The 25,341-nt window shown below is 42.4% G+C and overlaps 1 protein-coding gene and 1 pseudogene across 1 annotated transcript in view; both read right to left on the bottom strand.

Moving 5' to 3' along the window:
- Positions 1-25,341, bottom strand: part of Dab1 (DAB adaptor protein 1) — a 1,102,742-nt gene that overhangs the window by 779,270 nt on the left and 298,131 nt on the right. The window contains exon 2 of the mRNA XM_076934558.1: positions 5,297-5,456. The gene's annotated coding sequence lies outside the window, so the exon portion shown is untranslated. The remainder of the gene's footprint in view (positions 1-5,296; positions 5,457-25,341) is intronic.
- On the bottom strand, positions 14,916-15,751 carry LOC117708684 (glyceraldehyde-3-phosphate dehydrogenase pseudogene; annotated as a pseudogene).

Below are 25,341 nucleotides of genomic sequence, written 5' to 3' on the forward strand. Positions count from 1 at the left end.
CTAAGAGTGGGAAGGGCTGTTGATGAAGGAAGCTCACTTGACTCACTCTAGTTAATGCAATAAGCATTTGATTTACTCATGGTTCCCCTAACCCAAAAGCCTCAGCTGATGTTTTAAGCTTCTTGCCCTTTTCTGTCCAGTACAACTTTTGAGAGACTCGTGGGTGCTCTGTAGACCTGTGTGTGCCCAGCGCAGTGCTTAGCATATCAAGTAAGCTGACATGGGTTGAGAGAATTAATGGGACCCTTAAGAGCTTTGCCAACTTGCAGGACTTAAGACCTATTCCACCATCTGGAAAAGACCATGTCCTTTGCCTCTGTCTCTTAGTATGTGTAAGAGATTTACCCTACAGCAAACTCATTTCAACAGTATAGACCAGGTACACATAGTGCCTGATCAGTGCCTGGGCCAATCTTCCAGAGCAGGATGCAATACAGAGGAATGCATAGAATTTACTTCTCTTTCGCCACAGATGGTAATTACAATGTGCAGAATATAAGCTAGGGAAACAACTTGCCATCCAAAGAATTCCAGAAATTGACCCATTGTCTTCCTGGTAGCCTATATGGAGAAAGCCAATCTTGTACCTCTTATTCTTTACTGTTTCCAAAGATTTGGCAAACACAGTGACTCCTTTTGCATAGAATGAGGTTGATACTGCACATCTTCCCAATCCTGGGGCCTTTCCTTGGGTTATGTTAGCTTATGCCAAATGGCAGTAAGATTTAGAGAAGGCATATCCTGTTTGCCCAGGGGTTTAATTATGTAGATTGCCCTCTATGGTGGCAGTCTAAGAATATAATGACACAACTCATTATATTGAAACAACAAATTTGAGCTTCCATAAGAGGCCCTTACCCATGTTATCTTTTTAATACCATTTGTCGAATATGTTCCCATAATTAAAATTCCCATTACATTTCTGGATATCACTCTCTTCACTTCCAATAAAAAAAGTTCCCTATTTTGTATCTCCCATCCCCATCAGAAGAAAGAAATAGTTCTCTCATCACAAGATGCTGTATAGGCTTGGTTTCACCCATGTCAGTGTTGGAACCTCAGCTGCAAAACCTGAAAATCAGATGCACAGGTCTCTGAAGTCTTTTTAAGCTTCAAAACTTTATTTTATTTGCCAATAAAGCTGAAAATTATTATACATGCATACCCATAAAATACCACATAACTCTTCATGTCTTCTAAATGAAAAGTGTTTGTAAAACTTTTCAAATAAAAACATTACATTTCCATCCAGTATATTTTTGACAACTGATAAAGCACTCTAGGAACTGTATACTTCTTATCAATAAAATTCCAACTCTTCTACTCATTCAGTTCTCAGACATAAAATAAATGATTCTAAAATATTAGTGGAGGGGTGGAGAGATGGCTTAGTGTATAAAGAGACTGCCATACCAGCATCAAGACTTGACCTTGAATCCCTACATAAAATCTGAATACTCATGCAGCAGGATGGGAGAAGGCAGGGGAGTCCTCAGAACTTCATCAGCCAGATATCCTGTTATCTCTGCAGACAAGGAAACATTGTCCCCAGACAAGCTGGAAGATGAGGCACATGTCTGAGGTTGTCCTCTGACCACCACCAGTAGATCATGTAACTTTATACTTGTTACTTGTACACGTGTGTGTGTGTGTGTGTGTGTGTGTGTGTGTGTGTGTGTAAAATGATATTAGTGAAAATATTCTGGAGTAAGAGGAACAGAGTTTGAGCATCATTGTAATTGCTTTACTTGTATACCCAAAGACACAACTTATGCCTTTGGGACTCAGTTTCCTCATTTGTCAAATGGCAGTAGAGCTAATATTACTTCTTCAGAAGTTCAAATACATGACATTAGACTATATAGAAAGGCACTTCCTAAATAAAAAGTACAAGTCTGTCATATTCACATGAGTGCATCTCTAGTCTAAGAAATTCTCTATTGGATTAAGCAAAGCATCTCAGATTTTCAGAATCATGTCCTTCTAGCTATACTGTCTATAAAATAATGATGAATCCTTAAAAACTTCAGACATTACAGTCCTAACCAACTTTGACAGCGTTTGAGTGATGTGCTGGCTAGTATGAGGTGGACTTGAAACAAGCTAGAGTCATCTATTTGAGAAGAGTAATTCTGAGAAATTCCCCCACCAGATTAGCCTATGAGCAAGCCTGTGAAGCATGTTCCTAATTGAGCCTTGCTATGGGAGAACCTAGTTTACTGTGAGAGCTCCTACTCCTGAGCTGGTGGTCCTGGGTGGTGTAAGAAACAGGCTGAGCAAACCATTGAGAGTGTGTTAATAAGCAGCATTCTTCTATGGCTTGTGCTTCCAGTTTCTGCCTCTAGGTTCCTGCCTTGAATTTCTACCTTAACTTCCCTAGACAATGGACTATGAGCTATAAAATGAAATAAACCCTTTCTTCCCCAAGATGCTTATGGCCATGGAGTTTTAGCACAGCAATAGGAACCCTAACCAAGACAAATGGACACTTTCCTGCACTAAGCACTTACTATACTTACTATTCACATAGAATGATAGAATTAGACAAGTACAGGGTCAAGTTTCAGGTTCATCAATGGACATTTATGTGAGCTTGAGAAAACTGCTTCCCTCTTGGGATCTTGGTATTCTCATCTATAAATAGATAGTGTCTGGGACAAAAAAAAAAGCGTTGCAAAAATTAAAATGTAAGAACCCCTCAAGACAGGCAGACACAGTTCCTCCCATGTAGCAAGCAAAATGTCTGCTGCATGCTCATCCTTTTTCCTTTTCTCTTGAACACCCAAAGGCTCAAATTCCAGCATAAACCTTAGCCTAAGCACACGTGGGCATAGATGGGTGCTCCTAGCCAGGTAATGTCAGAGAATGGCTCAACCAAAGTCTCCATACCAGTATCACAACAGGGTCCTGCATAAGCCTCTCGCCCACTGTGCTCATCACCACAGGATTTCACCATGAGCATTTAATTTTTTTTTGTATAAAAAGAAAGATTATTCTCAATGATGCATGCGATAAATATGCAGGCTTTAAACCTTTTAGAAATATTAAAGATTTTACCGCTCAGCGTTTGACAGACTTGATTAATCCCTTCCACACAGAAATATTCAGGAGGATTGCTGTGGTTGGGTTTTAAAGCTCTGAGAGTGTTCTTTGATAAAAGCAAAGAAAAGGTAAAGGGCTTTTAAAAAGAGTGAGCGATTCTCCTGCCACACAGAATAGACAAAGAATCCGAAGCTTCAGGATGCTGTGCAGTGTGGTAGCAGGCTGGGTGTCGGTATGGGGGAGGGGTGCAGGGAGCCGTGCTTTAAACCTTTCTCCTTCACAGGAGTTTTCCAATGAAAGGCACATGTCCAGCTTGAACACTGGATGGGAATCTAAGAGGTTTCTTCTCCGCTGGGTTCCAAATGGATGTTGTGGGAAAGGATGAGGGGGCAGGGCGAGCCAGGGTCGCACAAACTTCAAGAGGGAGGAAATGGAAAGGCCACTGCCTCTTCCCTGCATGTCTGTCAACAGTGCTCTCTACCTGGATACTCCTCTCCAGGCCTCAATTTAAAAAACAGTAATGCATGACTTAACTGTTTTCAGTTTGGTTTTCTTTCTATTATTATTAGCACATACTAATTACACAAATGTATAGAAATCATCATAATAGTCCCAAACACACATGTGACATGTAGCCATCATCTCTACTTACCCTTGTCCCCTCCTTTCCTTCCCAGCATGCTTTCTAATCCCTAGTAGAAGGTAGTAGTCCACCTTCTACTTTCAGATCTGGGTAGTTCCCCTCTACTTTTATTGGGGCCCTCTAAAGAATGGAAATAAATTTTGACTATTTTTTCTCCATTAGCATCTGCCTAGCTTTTGTATATAATCAGTATCCATTACTTGGAGAATTGTGTTTAATGAATACAACTCTCTGAACAAAATAAATAAATATACTGGGTTTAACAAATACAATCTTTTAAAGATGCAGATGATGCAAACACCCCTATTTAAATGTGGTGCCTTCAAAATCTGCTAACAGAGCCTACCTCTCTCCATACTATGATAGAAAAGAAATTATTTCAGAGGTTAAAAGAACTGTACATCCAGCTCAAACCTCCTGCAGTAAATACTGTGTGTCCTTACTCACAGATGAGCTGCCAATGGATTCCAGCTTGACTTTATTGCCTAGGAAAGGGGACTTGCCTACTTCCTGGCAGGTATCTTTGATGAAGGCATGTGCAGGGGAGCTATGGAGGACAAAGGAAAGATGCCCTAAATCCAGGATTCTGTTCCTTGGCAATGTCAGCCAAAGCTTTGGGAATAAGTGGTACCACCCTAAAAGAATGATGGGGAAGGGTACATTGTACACCATGCTACAGTTTCCATCCACGAATTTCCACCTTGATGTCAGACAAATTGCTGGCTTTTTCGATCTCCACCACCACAAACCTCTTCGCACCCCTACCTGCTCTGAGCCTTTCTTTGACGCCCAGGTCAATCTGCAACCCCAGTCCCTGTTCTATTTTTATAAGAGCATTTTCCCAACACGAAACACCAACATATCTGCCACGAGATATTATGGGGGCAAAGGTGTAATTCAATTACGTGACTTAATCAATTCAAATGGCTAATGTACAAGAATCTCCGGATGTCATCCAGCTCTCAACTGAGGGGGAATAATTGTTCCATAATTTCTTAATTCTCCCACAAGACAGTTTAAATTAAAGGATGTCAATTTGCAAAGCCAGGCTGCATTGTATTCTTAAATTGGGCCTGAAATAGCCACACGAAGAAGGGTAATAAGGCCGACAGCACTGCCCAAAGTGCCTGGTGCTGTGCAAAACTGTTTAATACGGTCAGACCCTTTAATCTTCATATCAACTGATGCAGAAAGCAGCATATTTCTGTCACTTATGATAAGAAACATTACTTTTTAAATTCCTTGGTGAGGTCTATAGATCTTAGGCAGCCACGATAGTAGGACTTTCTATTTCTGTTCCTGTGAACATTTTCCTTTTCCCCTCAAATTGGTTTTATTCTAATCCATTTACTTTCCAATCTAAGTGAGAGACAAGTAACCTGAAAGGAACCACACAGGAGAACAAAGGCATGCGCCTTGCAGTTCTCGGAGCTGCTGCCTACCACCACAGTCAATAGCTAGTGATTAAATGCATGAGGGTCCTGAGGTGTTAACTCTGGGGCCAACAGTGAGCCCCAGAAAGGGAGAGAAGAGAGAGAAATGAAATTAGAGAGTAACAGGCTGAGGGGTGATTTGCAATAGTTTTATAAAAGAATCAAGGACTGTACTCACAAGTGTCCTAAAAACTGGTTCAGTCAGTGTGTCCAGGCTGCACAGGGGTGATGCTGGGGGAAGTGAGTCCCCAGGTTCTGGTCGGAAAGGAATTCAGTGAAGCTCTTCTGAGATTGGCAGGGCCACGAGTCAGGAATCATGGAGAAAGGGCAGGGAGCAGCTGTAGTAAAAGAAGCCATGTCAGTTTTGAGAGCAGACTACAGGAGAAAAATGGATCGGCGTTGACTTGCTCACAGCAATAAAGTTGGGACTAAGTGGTTGGGGAGGAGGCCTGTTGCTAAGTGGAAGTCTGTATGGGATGCTAAGCCCTGGGCATTGCACTAGGCTAACACAAAGGGCTGAACTATATGGAAAACCCACAAAACTGTAAATGTTCTTCAACCTCTTTTTCAAGATTTTATACTGGGTCATACACACACAAGCCAAACCCACAAGGCTACACATTGTACATATTTCACTTTAAGAGTCTATCTATGGCAGTAATGCATTGAGGTGGAAGCAAAGGTAAAGAACACGTATATTTAGGACTGGAGAGACACCTCATCAGTTAAGCGTGCTAAAGCACTTGCAGAAGACCTAGGTTTGGTTTTCAGCACTGATCTGGGGGCCCACAATGACATGCAACTCCAGCTCCAGGGCATTCAATACCCTCTTCTGAATTCTGTGGCTACCTGCCCTCATATACATATACTAAAATACACATGTAGAATTATTAATAATAAACTATATTTTAAAATGCCTTTTGTAAATCTGGGGGAATGTTGCCAAATGACCATCCGCAAGAGTTTGATTGTGTACTCTTCAACAAATAGGAAAGGACTTGTCCACACAGTCAAAGAGGGCAGTTCAGAATTCCTTTCATGGGAAGATAGGAGAGAGAAGCCACATTAATGACAATACAAATGTAATATTTCATGAATGATGCAGCACTTTAAGTACAGATTGCAGCCATTACAAACTATTGGTTAGGGTTATTATTGTTATTACACAGATAAAAAGATAGAAACAAAGATAACTTAGAACATACGTTCGTGACCATAGCTGTTAAGGGCGGAGTGAAGATTCTAGCCTCAACACCTGACGTCCTCATTCACAGCCTTGTCTCCTAATCGTCAGTTCTTACTCTAAGTGATGGCGTGTTGTTGATGATGTATGCTATTTATTACAGGTACATATGGACAGAAAAGCAGGAGAGGGAGGAAAAACACAAGAACTCAAACTGGGGAGCCATTTCTTTCCATCTTGATGAAAGAACACAGAGGCTATTAACTAAATTTTCAAAATATTGGGCTACAGGGACTGGAAGCAAAACCCCAAAGAAGAACACATCAACACATTTTTCTTAACTTTTCTCTACATCTTTCATCAGAACAAAAAATGATTGTATAAATACTGACAATACAGTTGAAAGGGGAGCTACGAAACCAAAAGTATGGTGTAGACCAAAAGAACATAGCTGCAGTTCCCAGCCCATGGTCTACCATTCTTCAACTTGGTGACTTTAGAAAAGCTGCCCAGCTTCTCTGAACCTCATTTTGCCAATGAAAAAGCGAGTTTACAACCTCAGGAAGTGTTTTATGGGAGCTAAATGTGAACAGTGCCTGTCAATGGGTATCATGATCTGTAAACAGCTTCTGCCTCTCTGCTTGATCTCATTCGTTCCCATTCAGATACCCCACTTCAATCAAATTGTTCCCCCAAATCTTTTCTATATGGATTCTTCCCCAAAGCCATTCAAGTCTACATCAACTGCCACCAACTCTGTAGGGCTTCCTGGCCCTTGACCTCAGATATACACTCCTCTATTTCTGAATTCCCTAGAGCCACTGGGCTCTAACTCTATTCCAGAGTTAATCATCACAATTACAGCAGTTAATACATGCTTATCTATGTAGCAGGCACCATTCTCAATACTTTCCATACTTTGCATCTCACTTAAACCTTTTCTCACATTGTATGTGCTCTTGTCATTTGTTGGCACAGGCATGCATGACAGCCACTCACTGCACATATTATCTGTGTGTCTGGACTGAAGGCTTTCAAAGACAGAGGCTAAGAACAGGACATTTAAAATCATAAGCTTTGGAGCCAAAGAACTTAGATCTCCATTGATACTGAGTCCAGTGACTCTACTATATGGCAAGTTACCAAGTTTGGCATGTGTTTTCTCTGTGAATAGGAATTCTTATAATACCTACTTCCAAGTGTTATCAGAAGGTTCAGATTACAAATAGGAGACTCTAAAAAAGTGGCTGACTGATAGGGCTGATTTAATGATTGACTTGAGTGATGTACATAGAGTAGAAGCTAGATTTTTTTTTGAAATGTTCTACGTTCTCAAACTGACAAATACGTTCTAATATTCTTTTTCATTCTGGGTAGTACAGTGAGCTGCAGGTCCAAGTCAACTTCGGGATGAGGAGGAGAACAATCTGTAATCTACAGAGTACTGAATTGCCAAGTCATGATGTTCTGTAAGTGGGTAAGCTCCATGTATTTTCAGCTGTGAATGATTTTGCTGAGATCTCAAGAGAAGGTCAAAGTTTCTGACATCTTTCTATCTCAGCTTACACATGTTAGAGCTTCTGACTGAAATGCCTTCTCATATTGTTAGCATCCTTCTGCAATAAACAACAGGAAGCCAAGTCCTAGGGTTCAAGAGACCCTTACTTGGAATTCCCCTTTCCAGAGAGCCTTGCCTCCACTGTGTCCTCCATTATCTTCTTTCTTTCTTTCTTTCTTTCTTTCTTTCTTTCTTTCTTTCCTTATTTATTTATTTATTTATTTTTGGTGTTGCTTTGGCAACAGAGTATAGCAGTGAATGGTCTGAAACTCAATATATAGATCAAGTTGTCCTCAAACTCATAGAGATCTGCTTGTCTCTGCCTCTCAAAGACTGGAGGTAGAGGTGTGCACTACCACACCTGGCATTATTTTTAATATTCAATGTTCTTGCACTAATGTCCCATGGTTCCCGGGCTATAGCTTTTTATTGCAATTCTTACTCCACAGCAAATTCCCTAAAAATGGAGACTTGTTTTAATCATCAATCTCTAATACCTCACACAGCTCTGATGGGAGTGTCACTAAATGTCTATTAACTGAGTAAGCCAATGCGCTAGAAATAGATAAGAGAATGAGCAAAGAGAGAAAGCTACCGAATCATAGCTTACAACTAGATAATTCACAGAAAAGTCATTCAAGCTGACAATCAAAGCATAAGAAAGAAAATGTACCAATGGGAGATGCTTTATACGAATGGATGTTGGGGCTCTTCACAGGACCAGCTGTGTTGGGTTCCTGTCAGCCACACAGTTACACATCATGCTGCCAAGCTTCCGGAACTTTAGCAGTAAACCATTTAGAAATGCTACGTTCACCACCAATTCTTAAACTCAGGACATTAACAGACACCCTGTTTGGCTGCTCTGATAAAAGTAGAGCGTTATGGAGATAAAGTAATAATTAACTCATAAGGACCGGGGCAAGTAAACATTCTATTAAAAGGAAAAAGATTCCAAATGAATATAATCTCCTTCCATTACATTATAGGCATTAAAATTAATAGTGTTGGTTTTTCTGTGGCTTGCATAGTCATTGTATTTAACAAGCTGAAGTTAACTTCACAGGGAAAAAAAAATAAATTAAATGTACCCGTGTCTCAGGAAACTTCATTTTCTGAGTGAATAGCCAAGCTGATGCACATCGCCAGAGTGTCTGACAATCGGTTTTCCATACTGGTGTGTTCTAAATGGGAAAGGAAACCAACTCTTCATTTAAATTATATTGCAAATCACTTCTTGCCTGCTGAATGGCATTCAGCTGCAGTAGGTGGCTTTCACTGTAGGGCCCAAACCAAGACACTGGATGATTAATGCTAATTTGAAATGTTTTCTTGGTAGGGGGATGGGCATGTTATCTTGGTGCAGAAGAGGCTGAGGAAATTTTATGGTGGGTGACTGACTCAAAGGCCAACGGCATATTTACCATCAGATAAAAATGCACATTCACAAACATACCAAGACAAGTCAATTATTCCCCCATTCACTGCTCCCCAGGTCCTTTGTGGAAAGAAACCTATTTATACTTCCCATCAGATGGATACACAGAATCATAGTAAACAAGCCCCTAGTCCCTCTGTTCTATATTTTATTTCCCAGGGCACCTTCCATTGTGGAAGCCATTAGTTTTGGTCTTTTTGTTCCCGATTTATCAAGACAGACATTCATTCTACCAGTCCCGGTCAGTTTTGCTTCCAGATACCAAACAGTTCAGGTATACACTGTTTGGCTGAGTGAAGAAAAACAAAGCAAGAAAGTGCACTTAGGAAGAGTAGCTGAAAATCTATAGCAATGACGACATATAAGGAAAGTTCACAAAAGTTCATTCTTTCCTATATAATGTAATTCATCAGATCATACAAGATAAGAAAATTAATTGTAATGAATATGTACCAAAAATATAATAAACCCCAGCTATCATTAACTCTTCTGAAATCAGCATATTCTTTGGAAAGAAAAGAATTCTCCTTTATGTGGGTCGATTCTCCACCTCTTTGTGGGCAGCCTGCTCCTGGCAGCCTTCCCCACATAGCATGCTCTCTCTGTACTTCCCCCCTCTGTGGCAAGGGGTGATGTTGAGGGCATTTGAACTCCCATGGCCTGCCATAAGCTTGTTCCTCTCTTCCCTGTACTGTCCTGGATGTGTTCCCTTCCTTTGCTGAGCTTGAGTTTCCTACTGTGCAAGATTGTCATGTGAATTTGAGGTAAACTACTGAGCGGCTGAATGCCTGTCATAAGTAGACACTCTATAATTGAGAGCTATTATTGCAATGTCCTTAAAATGAAGCCTGTTTCGGCACTTATCAGTGTTTTTCTACCATGCTGCCCTGGTGATCAGTGAGTAGTGCTTGAGATATTGGTTATCAGTACATCTAATGGGCTAATTTATATATGCATAAATAGCCCTGTGCCATAAGTACACATTTTCTGTTATGTGTGTTTAAATCAATGTACTTCAATAGCTGAAAGCTCATTTCCATGTGGGGCTTTGACCTTTAAAATTACTGAATGTGCTGCTCAAGTGACAGGATCCTTTCTGTACCCGACACTGATTTGCAAAATTAGATGTCCAGAAGGCTAAAACATAATTTTTGAGAACAAGACAACAGTCTACCAAGCCTGGGAATATGCCATTAACCCTGAGCACAGCAGAGTCTTGGTGATTATCAAGGGACTAGACTTCTGCCTCGACAGTATGCAAAGCAGGTCACACCTTTAGCCAGGACAGCCACAGACAAGCTTCCAAGAGGAGGGCCCAAAGCCCAGGGGCTCCTTGAGCCTGCACAGCCACTGAAGAGTTTGGTCTCAAATTGACCGCATGTTGATGTTTCTTTGGGAGGCTTTACAACTTGCTATAAACCCAACCTGGCATCCAGGGAGCCTGGATGGAGAACATATACTACAAACTCCCCAACTGTCACATAATAGCTTGGGTTGAAGACAAAATTATAGAAGTAGAGGGACGTATGGATTGGCTGATGGTCTTTAAAGGGAATGACCTTCCCCATAAGAAGGGTGGAAGGTATGGGTGGATCACTCAGAGAAACAGAACGGAGGAAGAAGAGCTGAGAACAGAAAGAATAGGGTTGTGGTCAGAAAAAAAAGAGGGGGTCAAATGTACGACAGGAGTGTGCGTCAGAAAATCTTGAAGTTATGAGACAGAGTTCTCTGGAGGGTCTTGCAGACATAGCTTGCATTATGGAAATAGAGCAGAGCAGGTCAGCTCCCAGGACAGCTGAGACTTAACGGAACTCACGCTGTACAAGCCACCTCTGCAGACTTTAAAGGCTTTTAGGAAGGTGGTGGCTCTTAAGAAGAAGTGTAGATAAACTGAGGAAGGAGGTCCTATAGTTGCCAGGTCTCTGGACTGGGCTTTGACTTCTGAGACCCCCATCTCGGTACTTAACTCCAAGCCTTTCCATGCTTCATTATTTTCTACCTAAAAAGCTCCTTTTCCCTCCACCATGGAAACATTATCAAATGTCACCTCCAAATAAGTCATACATGATTTCCCCTGGAACAATTAACAGCTCCTTTGTTCAGTCAATTTCTTTCAGACTCTTGATGAATTCTGCCTGGTCCATCTCATCAGATTATGTAAAATGCCAGGCACACACACACCCAGTTCTATCTGTTATTGTTATTCTGTGTTTTCATCTTTGATCTTTGCAACAATGCTCCACATACAGTATCAATGTGAAAAGTATTTTTTGTAAACAATTAAGTTATTTATTTACTTTACAACCTGATTGTAGCTTCTCCTCCTTCCTCTCCTCCCAGTTCCACCCTCTCGCCTCCCCTCTCCTCCTCCTCCCCTTCTTCTCCAAAAAGAAGAGGCCTTCCAGGGGATATTGACAAGCCATGGCATATCCAGTTGCAGTAGACTAGGCACATCTATTGTACAAGATAACAATGTTACAAAACAGAACCAAAGAAGCTAAGTAACAACAAGACTGGGGTTGGAGGGGGTTGGAACTTGATTCTCACTGAGAAGGAAAAATAGATTAAACTAGACATCAGAGTGATGGGGGGAAGGGATTAGGTACTAGAGAAGAGGGAGATGGGAGGGGGAGAAATGAGATGAGGGATGATGGAGGGGGAGAGTACTGGGAGAGATGTTTGGATTTGGGGGTGGTCATCTCTGGGATGAGCTAGAAATATAGGACAATGGAAAATCCCAGGAATCTATGAAGACAACCCTAGCTAAGACTCTAAGCAATGGGAGAGATGGCTTGTCATCTCTTACAACCAGGTAAGAATTTCAATGGAGGAATTGGGGCACCAATCCAGCCACAAAACCTTAGACCCACTTTTCTTTTTTTCTTTTTTTTTTTCCTACAAGATGTGTGGGATAAAAGACAGAGAAGAATGAGGGAAGAGCCAACCAATGGCTGGCTTAGCTTGAGACCCATGACATAGAAGGGAGCACACCCTGACATTATTAACGATATTCTGTTATACCTGCTGATAGGAGCCTAGCATAAGTGTCATTAGAAAAACTTCACCCAGCAACTTATCAAAACTGATACAGAGACCCACAGCCAAACATGAAGTAGAGCTTGAAGAATTCTCTGCAGGAGTGGGGAGAAGGCTTGAAGGAGCCCGAGGGACTAAGGATACCACAGGAAAACCTCCAGAATCAGCTAACCTAGGCTCATAGGGACCCATAGAGACTGAACCACCAACCAGATAGCATGCATGGGACAGATGTAGGTCCTCTGCACATGTGTACCACTTGTGCAGCTAGGTGTTCATGTGGGACTCCTAAAGCAGGAGAATGGGCAGTCTCTGAATACCTTGTCTACCTTCCGAATCCTTTCCCCTAACTGGGCTGTCTTGTAAAAAGCACTTTTTAAAGGGAGCTGTAGCACTGTGGTGGACATCTGCTGCTTTATTCTCGCCAACACCTTTTTGTAATCAAAGAGCTGTCTCACCTGGCATTTCCAGCAGGATTCTGGAGGAACTATCAATCACAATGACTTTTGAATGTCCACTAGCTTTAGGGGTTGACATATGTCCTGGCTAGTTTCTGTCAATTTGACACAAGCTTGAGTTATGTGGGAAGAGGAACCTCAGTTGAGAAATTGCCTCCATCAGATTGCCTATAGGCAAGTCAGTAGGGCATCTTGATTGATGATTGATGTGGAAGGGCCAAGCCCATGGAGGGGCTGGGCTACCCTTGGGCAGATGGTCCCTGATGGTGAAAAGAAAGCAGGTTGAGCAAGCTGTGGAGAGCATGCCTGGAAACAGCATTTCTCCATAGTCTCTGCTTCAGTTTCTGCCTCCAGGTTCCTGCCTCACATTCCTGCCCAGGTTCTCCTTCATGATAGGCTACAGCTCAAAGGTGAAATACACCGGTTCCTCCCCAAATTACTTCTGGTAAGGGTATTTTACCACAGCAACAGAAACCAAACTAGGACATGTGACTCAAGCATGGCCAATGAGAGTCCTGCTAGTAAGGCTCAAGACCTGTAAGGAGTTTACCTTAGAACTGCCCAAATTATCACATTTGCTACAAGAATACAGCATCTATAGCGTGAGCAAACATGGATAACCATTAGCAGAGGAAGGTAGAATCAATAGATATCTAGAAAGAATGTCCTAGAAAAGTCATATTAGCGCCTGGCTAGAACTTGGCCTATCACCAGCACACTAAGCCAGCCAATCTGCACATGCTAATAAAGACAGGGCTTTGCTTACTCTAATTACCCTGCCCTTGTCAATGCAAATTATCTGCACCAACTCAATCATATGACAACAATGAGTCTGATAAAATGCCCGTGTCATTAAAAAGATACATTTGATTGTTCTATTAAAAAGTCAGTGATGCAAAGAGTATGTTTGTTTTAAAACAATGGTTTCAAGATCATTTAATATGCTCTAAGGGATTTGTAGAGTAATGAAATTAGAGATAAATGAAGAAAGAAGTACCTGGAACTCAGGTCTTTCTCTTTAGGCAAAGGCAACTGTCATTATTCTGTTTTATATATTGAAATGTCATGTATAACTAGTTTTTAAAGGGACCCTGTTGCCTTTAAAAGGGTGTTAGACTAATACATTAAAATAAAATAGAATCATATTTGGAATAAAAACTTCCTGCACATAAAAGATGGGCTAAAAACCCCTGCGCCAGATGACTCTTCTGTGAAGGGCCTGGAGAACTGAGGACTTTGCAATTCAACTGGTTGCTTTAGATAAGGAAGACAAATACCAGCCCTTGCAGGGAACCTGTAGGACATCTTGTCTACAGACTGTGTAGCAGCCAATCGTTTCAAGTGCATGCTGAAGTATCAGTTGTATGGAAGAAGGGATTTCTGTTTGGAGAACAAGACAAATTTTTGCACTGTGCAGTCTCGGGAATGTCAGCCATGAGCCACTCTCACGATGGGTTATGAAGAATAAATAGCTTTAAGTTCCAAGCACAAGCCACACTGAACTCTCTGGCTTCTCCCTCCCCCATGTCCAGTCCTGATCACCTAAGTTACCTTCCTATAACCCCACCTGACTCCTCCCATTTCCCTTTACTTCTAGGACATAGTTCCTCCGAGAGGACATTTTAGGATGCCCCCTTTGCCACTCGTATTCTTCTTTCTGAGACCTTCCCACATCCAGCATGCTGAACTTTCCAGTACTATGTGGCTGAAGAAGTTTCCTGATTCTTTAGGTAAATGACATTCAGTCCCTATTCCATGACCTGGTGGGGACATATGCTCCCATCCCTTCCTGCCTCAAAGCTACAGGGTCAAGCACAGAAGTATCTTATCACTGTGCACTTCAAAAAATGTCGTCTCCCTCTTGTGGCACATGGGGTCAGCCAGACCTCAGAACCACCAAGCTACACCACAATTTTTTTTGGGGGGGGGGATTCAGTGAACTTTATTGATGGTATCCAAGAGAGTAGGGCTCTGTAGTTTCCTCCCATTATTATGGGGGTCTAGGATGGAACCATGAGAGAGATGTTCAGTGTTGGGGGCCAAGTTGGCACAGGGACCCTTCTGCAACCAAGGACCTCTCCCTTGCTCTCAATGTTCTTGCTGGGGTGGGTGGTCCAGGGTTTCTTACTCCTTGGAGAACATGTATGCCAGGGGGTTCACCACCCTGTGGCTATTGCCATATTCATTGTCATACCAGGAAATGAGCTTTACAAAGTTGTCATTGAGAGCAATGCCAGCCCCATCATCAAAGGTGGAGGAATTGGAGTTACTGTTGAAGTTGCAGGAGATAACCTGGTCCTCATTGTAGCCCAGGATGCCCTTTTGTGGGCCCTCAGATGCCTGCTTCACCACCTTCTTGATTTCATCGTACTTGGCAGGTTTTTCCAGGCAGCATGTCAGATCCATGATGGATACATTGGAGATAGGAACACAAAAGGTCATGCCAGTGAGCTTCCCGTTCAGCTCTGGGTTGACCTTGCCCACAGCCTTGGCAGCACCAGTGGATGTAGAAATGATGTTCTGGGCAGTCCCATGGCCATCACACCACAGCTTTCCAGATGGTCCATCCACTGTCTTCTGAGTGGCAGTGATGGCAAGGATTGTGGTCACGAGTCCTTCCATGGTGCCAAAGTTGTCATGGATGACCTTGGCTAGGGGCCTAAGCAGTTGTTGGTGCAGGATACATTGCTGATAATCTTGAATGAGTTGTCATACTTCTTGTGGTTCACACCACGCTGTGTGACTCTTTTGGCCCCATCCTTTAAGTGGGCCCCAGCCTTCTTCATGGTGCTAATGTCAATAGACTCCACAACATGCTCAGCTCCCCATTTGATGTTAGTGGGATGTCGCTCCTAGAAGATGGTGATGGGCTTCTCATTGATGACAAGCTTCCCATTCTCAGCCTTGCCCATGCCATTGAACTTGCCATGGGTAGAGCCATACTGGAACATGTAGACCATGTAATTGAGGTCAACGAAGGGGTCATTGTTACACTACGATTTTTAAAAACTTTGTAGAGTATAATTACAAGGTGATCTTGATGAGACACTGGGTACTGATTGAGAAACTCCTGGATACAGAAGCAATTCTTCAGCTTTCAGGGAGTGACCAAGCTCTAAACTGGGGCATATCAGAAAGGTACTGGAAACCTTCCTGAGTGCCCACCCCTTGTTCATCATGCACTACAGTGGAAAAGGTACATCGGATGCCTCTGTGTGCAGTCAGTTGATAATTATAACAGTAATTATATAGTCCTTAATACGACCCAGGCTCTGCTCTAGGTGCTTTTGTTTATTAACCCATCCAATTAGTAGAGACCTCAAAAATAAGCCACTCCTAGTGATCTGAAGTCTAGGGGAGTAAGTAACTTACCCAGACCACATAGCGAGTAACTAGTAGAGGCACTAAGTCATCCCTACCAACATCATTTTTACCTGCAGCCTCCTCTCAACTCATAGTGTCTCTCTAGAGCTTCTTGTGATGTGTATTTTCCATTAACTGCACCCAAGGTATGCTTTGGGAAGACTATGTACTTGCTAGTCACATCTCACTAGTTGGTAATTTCCTCAATTCCTGGATCCTGTCTGTCGACACACATCCCAGATACACTTGTGCACATATTTCCAAATTGCTCAAACTGTAGGTACATTCCTTGAGCTGACATTCAAGGCAGTTGTGAGCTTGCTGACATAGGTGCTGGGACCCTCCAGGCCATTTCTCCAGCCCAACTGAAGAGACTTCTTATCCTGACTTTTTTTTCCATCCCAAGGAATAAAAAAATTAAGAGCACAGCCAGTGATTAACAGCTCAGAGAAAGTGTCATTTTTTCCAAAATAAACAGAGGACTCGTGTAAATGAGGAAATGGAATTTAGAACAGGACCATAATCTGGCAAAGAGGGCATTTGGTTCTGGAATATTGGTATTATGCAATGAGGTAGCAGTATGCTGTTTCATGCAGAATCATCGAAGCAGGCCTCTCTTAGGGAACTCTAGCTCATGTTGAGACCACAGGATAGCAAACGGCCTGCAGAGGATATTGCAGACAAAGGAACTTATTATACAGTGGTGTAGACCCAGGACCTCAGTGCACATAGGACCTGCCGTCCATAGAGTAGTCTAGGTCTGGATTCTTCCTGCAACAGGAAGACTCTAGGAATGTCTAAGCAGAAGTGTAATATCTGATCTGCAAAAATATCCCTCTGGCTGCCCTGTGGAGAAAGACTCAAAACAGAAAGAGCAAAAAGTAAAGGATCATCGGGGGGATAGGATGCCTATACAAACTGGAATGCACCAAAGCCTTGTAGGGTAGGACAGGGAGGGAAAGCAGTTTATCAGCTGCATCAGTCAAACTGTATAGCCTGATCAGAGAACAGGGCTGCAGTACAGGACTTAAGAGCAACATGCACGCCAGCCAGTGCAGCTAATTGCAGAGTGTGCTGCTAATTGCAGAGTGTGCTGCAATGCAGACTTCCTGCCTGCTCTAAATGTTCACACAGAGGCTTGCTGCATTCTCACCTTCACCAGAAGTGCGGGGTGTCATTACAAGAAGAGAATATGAAGCATACAGTGGCCCTTTGAAAGTACGGGTGGAGGGAGATAATGAGGAGCTGTTTTTCTTTTCTTTCTTTCTTTCTTTCTTTTTTTTTTTTTAAGTGTTCCTCAAATGACAGGTCTATGGCTGGCTACCAGTAACAACAGCCCACACTTGCAGGTGCCAGTGTGCCAGATCCAGTTATTTCAAGCATGATCCACATCTACTCATTCATCCACACAGAGACCCTCGATGTTCCCATCATCCCAGTATCACGGATGGATAGAAGAAGCCAGGAATGCGCAATTAGTCCAGGGTTACACAGCTAGTTAGTGTCAGAACCTAGGCATAAAAGGCTGACTGGCTACAGAATGTGACCTTTATTCGAGTATTCATACCTCAATAAACTGCAAAATAAGAAGGGACACCTGGCTGAGGAGACACTGTACTGCAATGCATGTCTGGAACAATTCCCAGCATAGACTACTATACAGTGTATACTCTTTAGGCATCACAGCGGATGAGTTCATAGGAAACCCTGACACCCACTGCCACTGGAATCCAGAAATGAATCAAAATCACACAGAAACCATGCTGTGAACCAATGGATTATGTAAATGCTTGGCAGGCACACACTATTATTTAAAAAAACTATAATTTTAGCAAAATTTTACCTAATTTTTTTGAGCCTACTGAAGAATACCAAAACTCAACATAATTAGCCAAGCCTGTTTTTCTAAAATAAGAGAAAAAAAAACACGTCAGAAGGTAGCATTTTTTGAAACTCTACTTGTTACTGGTCCTGAAACGTAGTATGTGAGTCAGCCAGGCTGATATCTAGCAAAAAGTAGGGCCTCTGAGACAGCTTTCCCATTAGCATCCTAAGGTCAGTACCTAGCACAAGCTGTGGGTTAAAACAGGTTAAACAGGATACCAACTGCCCTGAAATCCCTGCTTCCAGAGGACTCATTGTGTGTCCTTCTCTCTTAACCTTCTCGTGCATCTGCATCTTCCTTGGCAAACCAAGGTGAGATACCTACCAGGTATCATTCTTCTGCATACTGGGAGAGAGGGGCAAGGCCCTAAGTCAGTGTGTGTCCCAGTCATACAATCAGGAATCAAAGAGAAGCTGCTACTATTATAACATATTGGTAGATGGAAACTCATTAAGGCCAAATGTAAGACATAGAGAAATCAAGTTTAAAGTGACTGAGAAGCTTCTTCCCTATTGGCTATCTTCCATAGTGCAAGAACGTGCTATGCAGCCTGTTGGGGGAGAAAAGTTATCAATGGTTTCACCCAGGACTGGATCCTGTATGCTTCAATAACAACATGCCAGGTAAACTGTGCCCATTGATACAATAGTGGCATATCTATTTGGAAGTAACCACCTACTTTTTATTTGGACTTAAGGCCTATTCTACAAGAGGTAATTTTATACCTGGTACTAAAAACCTGGTGAAAAGCCCATGGAAAGCGAGGGCAACAATCACAGGGTAGAACCTGCTATTAAATGGTCTGTTATGAAGTTGCTTTCTAAATATTTATGATTATTCTCATAGTCTTGGTCAGAGAAGTTTCTTTTTACAATGGGCTTCAGTCAGTGCAGAGGCTCATACTGATCAACGTGCAGAGCGCAATTGACTACTAGTGTTCAGCACTAAATGGGACGCCATTATCAATACCATTGCCAAGGTTCTGGGAATAAAGTGAAAGAGGAGGCAGAACGAATGTAAGAACCAGGAAATGGAAAGGAGTACTGTGAAAGGCTATCTAGAATGCAATAGATGTGATATGGCTATTGCTAAACTTACATCAACAATACAAGACCATGTGCCACCCCCTCCTAAGGAGCTGTTAGCAGTTGATGACTACTGGGAATCATTCTTCATTTGGACTGTGGTCATTGATACATTGCCCATGCTCTAGTAGATGGCCCTATGTTTGTGTACATATAAGTAGGGCTACTTTGATTCTACCCTAGGTCTCTGGGCTATCCAGCCTCTGGCTCCTTCTCATGGCATGGGTCTAAAGCTGGACCAGTCACAGGTTGGTGACTCCCACAATGTCTACGCACCTTTACCCAGCACATCTTGTAGGCAGGACCAATTGTAAGTTAAAGGTTATATGACTGGGTTGGTGTCCCAATTCCTTCACTGGAAGTCTTGTGTGGTTGCAGGAGATGGCCATTTCAGGTCATTTCAGACTTCCACTACTAGGAGTCTTAGATAAGGTCACTCTCATAGATTCTTGGAAGTATTCCTGGGTTTCTAGCTCATCCTTAAAATAGCCCCCCTCCCCCAATTCCAGCTGTCTCACCCAGTCATCTCCCCCTCCATTCTTTCCCTACCTGATCCCCCTGTTCCTATCCTTCCTACCCACCCCTCCTACCCATGATATCTATTCTATTTTCCTTCCCCAGGGAGCTTCATGTCCCCCCACCACTGCCTTGAGCTCTCCTTGTTCCTTAGACTCTCTGGGTCTGTGGACTGTAACATGATTGGCTTTTACTTTACAGCTAATATCTGCTTATAAGTGAGTAGATACCATGTTAGTCTTTCTGGGTCTCAGTTACCTCACTCATAATGATTTTTTTAAATCTAGTTCCATCCATTTGCTTACAAATGTCATGGTGTTGTTTTTACCAGCTAAGTAAGACTCCATTGTGTAAATGTACCTCATTCCCTTTAGCCATTCTTTGGTTGAAGGACATGCAGGTCATTTTCCATTTCTATTATGAATAAAGTTGCTGTGAACACAGTTGAGCTCGTGGGGTAGGACTAATTTGAAATGTTATGTTATGTTATTTTAGAAGAAGGAAGAGGAAGAGGTGAAGAAGGCTTAGGAAGTGGAGAAACAAGGACATCAACATCTACATGAAGTTGGAATGGACTCAGGAGGAGTAGGTAAAGTTGGGGGAAGAACCAAGGAAGAGAGACGATCATATTTCTGTGTATATAGGTATAGAATTCTTAAAGAATAAATTAAACAATAATTGTAAACAGTAAGAGAAAACAAGGCCGAAAAAGTTAGGGAGTACAAAGGCTTAATATAAAAGGGTGATAGCAGCCACCTCTTTGAAAAGTAATTCAAGTAAAATACGTTTTTTTTTGTTTTTGTTTTTGTTTTTGTTTTTGTTTTTTTTGCCAGTAAACGCCGAACAGAAATGACATGATAGAGAAATCTGAGGGAGACTTCCAACTAGGTTATGCTGACCACAGAGATCATGTCTAGACCATATTTAAGCTTCACTAGTCATTAGCTGTGTGATCCTCGGCAAGATTGTTAACATTTCTGGGCCTCAGTCCTATCATCTGCAAATTTTCCAGTTGTACTGAATGAGATAGTGTACATACATCATTAGAATGACTGCCTTTAAAAAAAGCCAGGAAGCAGACGGAGCTAATTGAGAAGATGAGGGAGGTTAGCAACAGCAGGAGGGGAAAAGAGCAGGTACAGTGTATGGGGGGGAGGGGTGTATAACCAAAATGTTATGTATGTGAATGAAATTCCATAATGAAACCCATCATTATGTATAATTAATAGATACAGATAAAATCATTAAAGAAATGCCTGTTTCTGTAAGAGTTCGCTATTGTAGCTGATTTTATTATTATTATTATTATTATTATTATTATTTTATTATTACTTTGATGTTTTCCCTGTGTGAGAGTTTAAGAGGGAATGTAGAATCTATTGAAAACATGTCAGTCCCGGGCTCTGGATTCCAAAGAAGAAAGAGCCATTGTCATTCTCATTGTAACAAAGCAATGGAGCCATTCATAGGTGCTTAATAACTACAGGCAGACAGTTTAATGGCATGAAAAAAAATTGAAAGAGAAACCATGATTTGATTTTCTAAAAGTTCCCCAAAATTAAAGCCAAAGTATGGTGTCTTGAAAATGCTGTTCCACCCTTCTGGCAATTAGTGCAGTCAAGAGACAGAGCACGGGGTGATGAGAGAGCATACATCTGAGAGAGAGAGAGAGAGAGAGAGAGAGAGAGAGAGAGTTAGTTGGCAGAACCAGACGCTCCTTTGATGGAACAGAAAAGGATAATATATATTTTCACCTTCAGAAAGGTTAGGTAATTATAAATGTATTCTCCTTACTCATAATATTTTAAGCAAGTAATTGTTGCCCATGGGAAAATGTTTAATTATTTCTGACGAACAACTGTGGCCTAGAAACAGGAGAACAAGACAGGCAGAGTGTAGAAACCTGAGCCCAGCTCTTAATTGTGTAGCAATCTTGTCTTTTCATTGTGTGTGCGGAAAGTCTGCTATTGATTTTTCTCTCACTTGATTTCACAAATTTTTTTAGTTTAGCAACAGAGGGTCTGGCCAATTATCTATCGCATCTTCTGGAGTCACAAGATTAGAGGCCACTTCATGCCTTAAAGACAAAAATCCCCTCTTTCCAGGTTGGCTGTCCTGACCTAAGCCCCTTTCAGGGCACTTCAGCTTCTTCATGACTGGATCCCTGTACTTCCTAGCCAGCATAGACCAGTGGTTGTGGCAGCTTCCTCTCCAGATGAGGAAGATAAGGATGCTAGAGATGGGGCAGGGAGATGGGGCTTGGAGACTGAGATAGTGGTCCAATCACTCCAAGTTACAGGTGGGGAAACTGAGGCCCAGGTGGCAAGGTGGCTTGATGAGAAATACAGCAAAAGCACATTTTATGCTGAGGTAGTTGGCCTTCACATCCAGTTCCTTTGAGAAAGAGCAAAAGCAGAATGAACTGTAAAGTGCAGGCAGACAGAACAGTCCCCTCCCCCACAAGTCCTCACCCTGAATGATAACCAGAGAAAAAGGCCCTGCAGGAAGGAATGTATTCAAGAGAAAATAAGGGAAGGGGCTGAGGAGGGGACTCAGGAGGTCATGACCTCACCACTGGATCAGTGTAACCCTGCCCCCAGAATCCTTCTCCAACAATACAATCCCATATTACATATCTAGGAAAAAAGACTCTACAGATTAAGAAGTTTTTCCAAGGCTGAGTCTGAGCTCACTCCCTCCTACGGCTGGGGTATTCCCATGTGTTCTGGGATGGAATGAGTTTGACTTGGGATGAGGCCGGGACTTTATGGGATACAGGAAGGGGAAGCAGCTTCTCACCCAGGAGTCTAACAGATGCCTCTCACCAAGCAGAGGAGCAAAAATTTCTGCAACTGCTCAAGGCCTTTTCCCTACCCAGCTGTAAACCTTCAGTTTTCTCAGAATTTCAGCAGGAACTGCATTTACAGGGAAAGGCCATGCTCTAAACCCTGTGCATAAACCTGTGAGTCCCCGGTTGGCCTTATCAGGTCATAATTCCAACCAACCACAGAGCCAACTTAACCTCTCCCTCATCAAATGAGAGAGAAAAGGAAAAAAAGATATTTTTAGCAACCTTTTGAGATGTAACTAAGGGCCAGAATGGTATATGTAGCTAGTGCTTTCTCTCTCTTAAGTAGCTTGTACCCCCACTTGGGTGTGTCTTTTCTGAGTGCTCCTGTTAACTTCTATGCTTAAAAATCTATACTAAAATACATTTAATGAAACCCTATCTCTGTTTCATATTGGCTAATCCTGAAATTTATTTTCTACATGAAAGCCACAAACAGAATTCTCATGTCCCTAAAAATTCCAGGATCTCTGTCTCTCTGCATCTCTCTGTCTCTCTCTGTCTCCCCCGTCTCTCTCTCTCTCTCTCTCTCTCTCTCTCTCTCTCTCTCTCTGCTCTCTCTCTCTCTCTCTCTCTGTGTGTGTGTGTGTGTGGTGTGTACTTTAACAAGGTAGGAATTCAAAGTCTCACAACTTTTCCTTGCCATTTAGGGATAAGATAGTATTGTAGTAGGTACATAGAAGATAGGTATCAATTTGTTCCAGAACCTAGAAATAAGAATACGGCTTAAAAACAAAACAGAACAAACAGACAAACAATCAAAAACCACAACAACTGGACAGGATCTTCTCAGTGGTGTTATTCATCCATGTGACCAATAGATGTATTCTTTCACATGTGGAAATTTCAACTGCTTTTTAGTCAGCTCTCCCTGCTTCTGGGAGATATTCAGGCACCAGCAGTTTCCTGCAAATGTGTGAATCTTGTGCCTTTCTTCCTTTGTGAAGTCTTAAATAGAGAATATGTGATTTTAAAGATTCTCATGAAACAGGGGTGGCTTCCCAGTTTCACCTATGTGTGAAGTTTGTGTTTGAAACCAACAGCAGGGAAACTGCTTTGGATCCTGGGGACAAAATGAAGCAGTGATCTAATCCATTGTTAGATTTGGAAGCCTTTGGAAAATTCCCTTATTGTGTACCCTTCTAGAATCTATCTCTCAAGAACACAAAGCAGCACAGTAGTCACTATATGGACTGATACAGAATTAGTGACCAGATAATGGCAAACCAGTTGAAGACATCACAGGTGTTACAGGATACACCCCATGCCCCACTCAGATTTCCTACCTCAGATTTCACAGATGACACATCCATGACCACAAGGGGAGGACAGACTGCAGAGAGTCCCTAAAATGCTCTGAATGTTAGGCTTGCATAAGGCCACCCAAGGAGTGAAGCACAGAGGAGCAAAAGGAATGGAGGGGCAGAACTTCAGAACTCAAGGCCAAATGTTTGTGTTCCTCTTTATCTCACGTTACTTTATTTTTTGTCATTGTTAGTTTGAGGAGACAGTATCTCACTCTGTAAGCCAGACAGACTTAGAACCATGTAGCCCAGGTTGGCCTCATACAGTTGGCATTCCTTCTTTCTCTGCCTCCCATGCACTGGGATCACGGTCATGAGCTACAACACTTAGTCTTGTATCACTGTCCCCTTATTTTAACCCTTGCACAATGCATTTGTCTCATGAACCTGCTCCTCTAAACTGGTGAAGTATTTGTTCTGAATTTCTCAAACCTAAATCTCAAAGCTTTTCTCTTCTTGACTCCAGAGAAAACACAGGCCACTGTGAACTGAATGCAATTCCCCAGTCTTTCTGCCTGTTGTATGCTGAACATGGGTCCACCAGCTTGTAAAAGTCCTATTCCAAGGATGTTGAACCAGGACTGGGGACAAATGCTGCCAGTGAAATGGAACACACATTCATAGCAGAGTTCTTACGGCAGGCACTGGGCTTGTGGAACAGACAACCTCCCATGGAGAAGCATGCGTGGCTGGGAGGAATGGACACATTGAAGGATGCCAGAAGGATCCAGGAATAAGATCAGCATCCTGCTGTTCACGTATTAGGAGGAAGTTGAAACTACCTGTCTGATTCGGGAAAACTTAAGCTGTATTATTGGACTTTCAGCCCCCGGAGAATGAGGAAACCTGCTCTAGAGTACTGGGTAGTTTCTATGGAGCTTGCCCAACAGAGGTGCAAAAGCCTTCGTAGCTGAGCCAGCTCAAGCTGAGCTCTGGCTTAGTGAAGCTTAAGGGTTGTTCACAGGACACAGGCTTGCCACCGCAACATGGGGAAAGAAAACTCAACCCATCCTTCACAGGTCTCCAGACCTCTGCCCATCTGGCCAATCAGGTTCAATCTGCAGATATCTGGCGGCATGAGGAGTGTTATTGCTTTGATGGGTTTCCTTGATGACACTTCTTCCTTCCAGTGGCCCTTCCTGATGTCCCAGGTTAGTCTTGTTCTATGTTTTTAATAACAGCCAGTCCCCATCAGAGTACTGTTTTCCAGATTTTTCAGATTTAAAATAAATCTGTGCATGTATACATATGTGCATTGCGTGCATGTTCATGTGTGCAAATGCAGAGACTGACATCGGATTTCTCCCTCGATTGCTCTACACTCTCATTTTTTGAGACATGGTCTCTCAGTGACTCTCGCTTACAGGGTAAGCTAAACCAGCTAGCAGCAAGTCCCTGAAGTCCAGCCCCTCCCCAGCTCCAATTTTACAGATGTGTACTGCTGCACGGGTTTCTATGAACTCTGTGGATCCGAACTCAGGTCCTCATACCTTCACAGCAAGTGCATTAACCTCTAAGCAACTCTCCAGCCCTCATCAGAGCATTTAAT

The sequence above is a fragment of the Arvicanthis niloticus genome, chromosome 5 (genome assembly GCF_011762505.2).
Source record: "Arvicanthis niloticus isolate mArvNil1 chromosome 5, mArvNil1.pat.X, whole genome shotgun sequence".
Lineage (NCBI taxonomy): Eukaryota > Metazoa > Chordata > Mammalia > Rodentia > Muridae > Arvicanthis > Arvicanthis niloticus.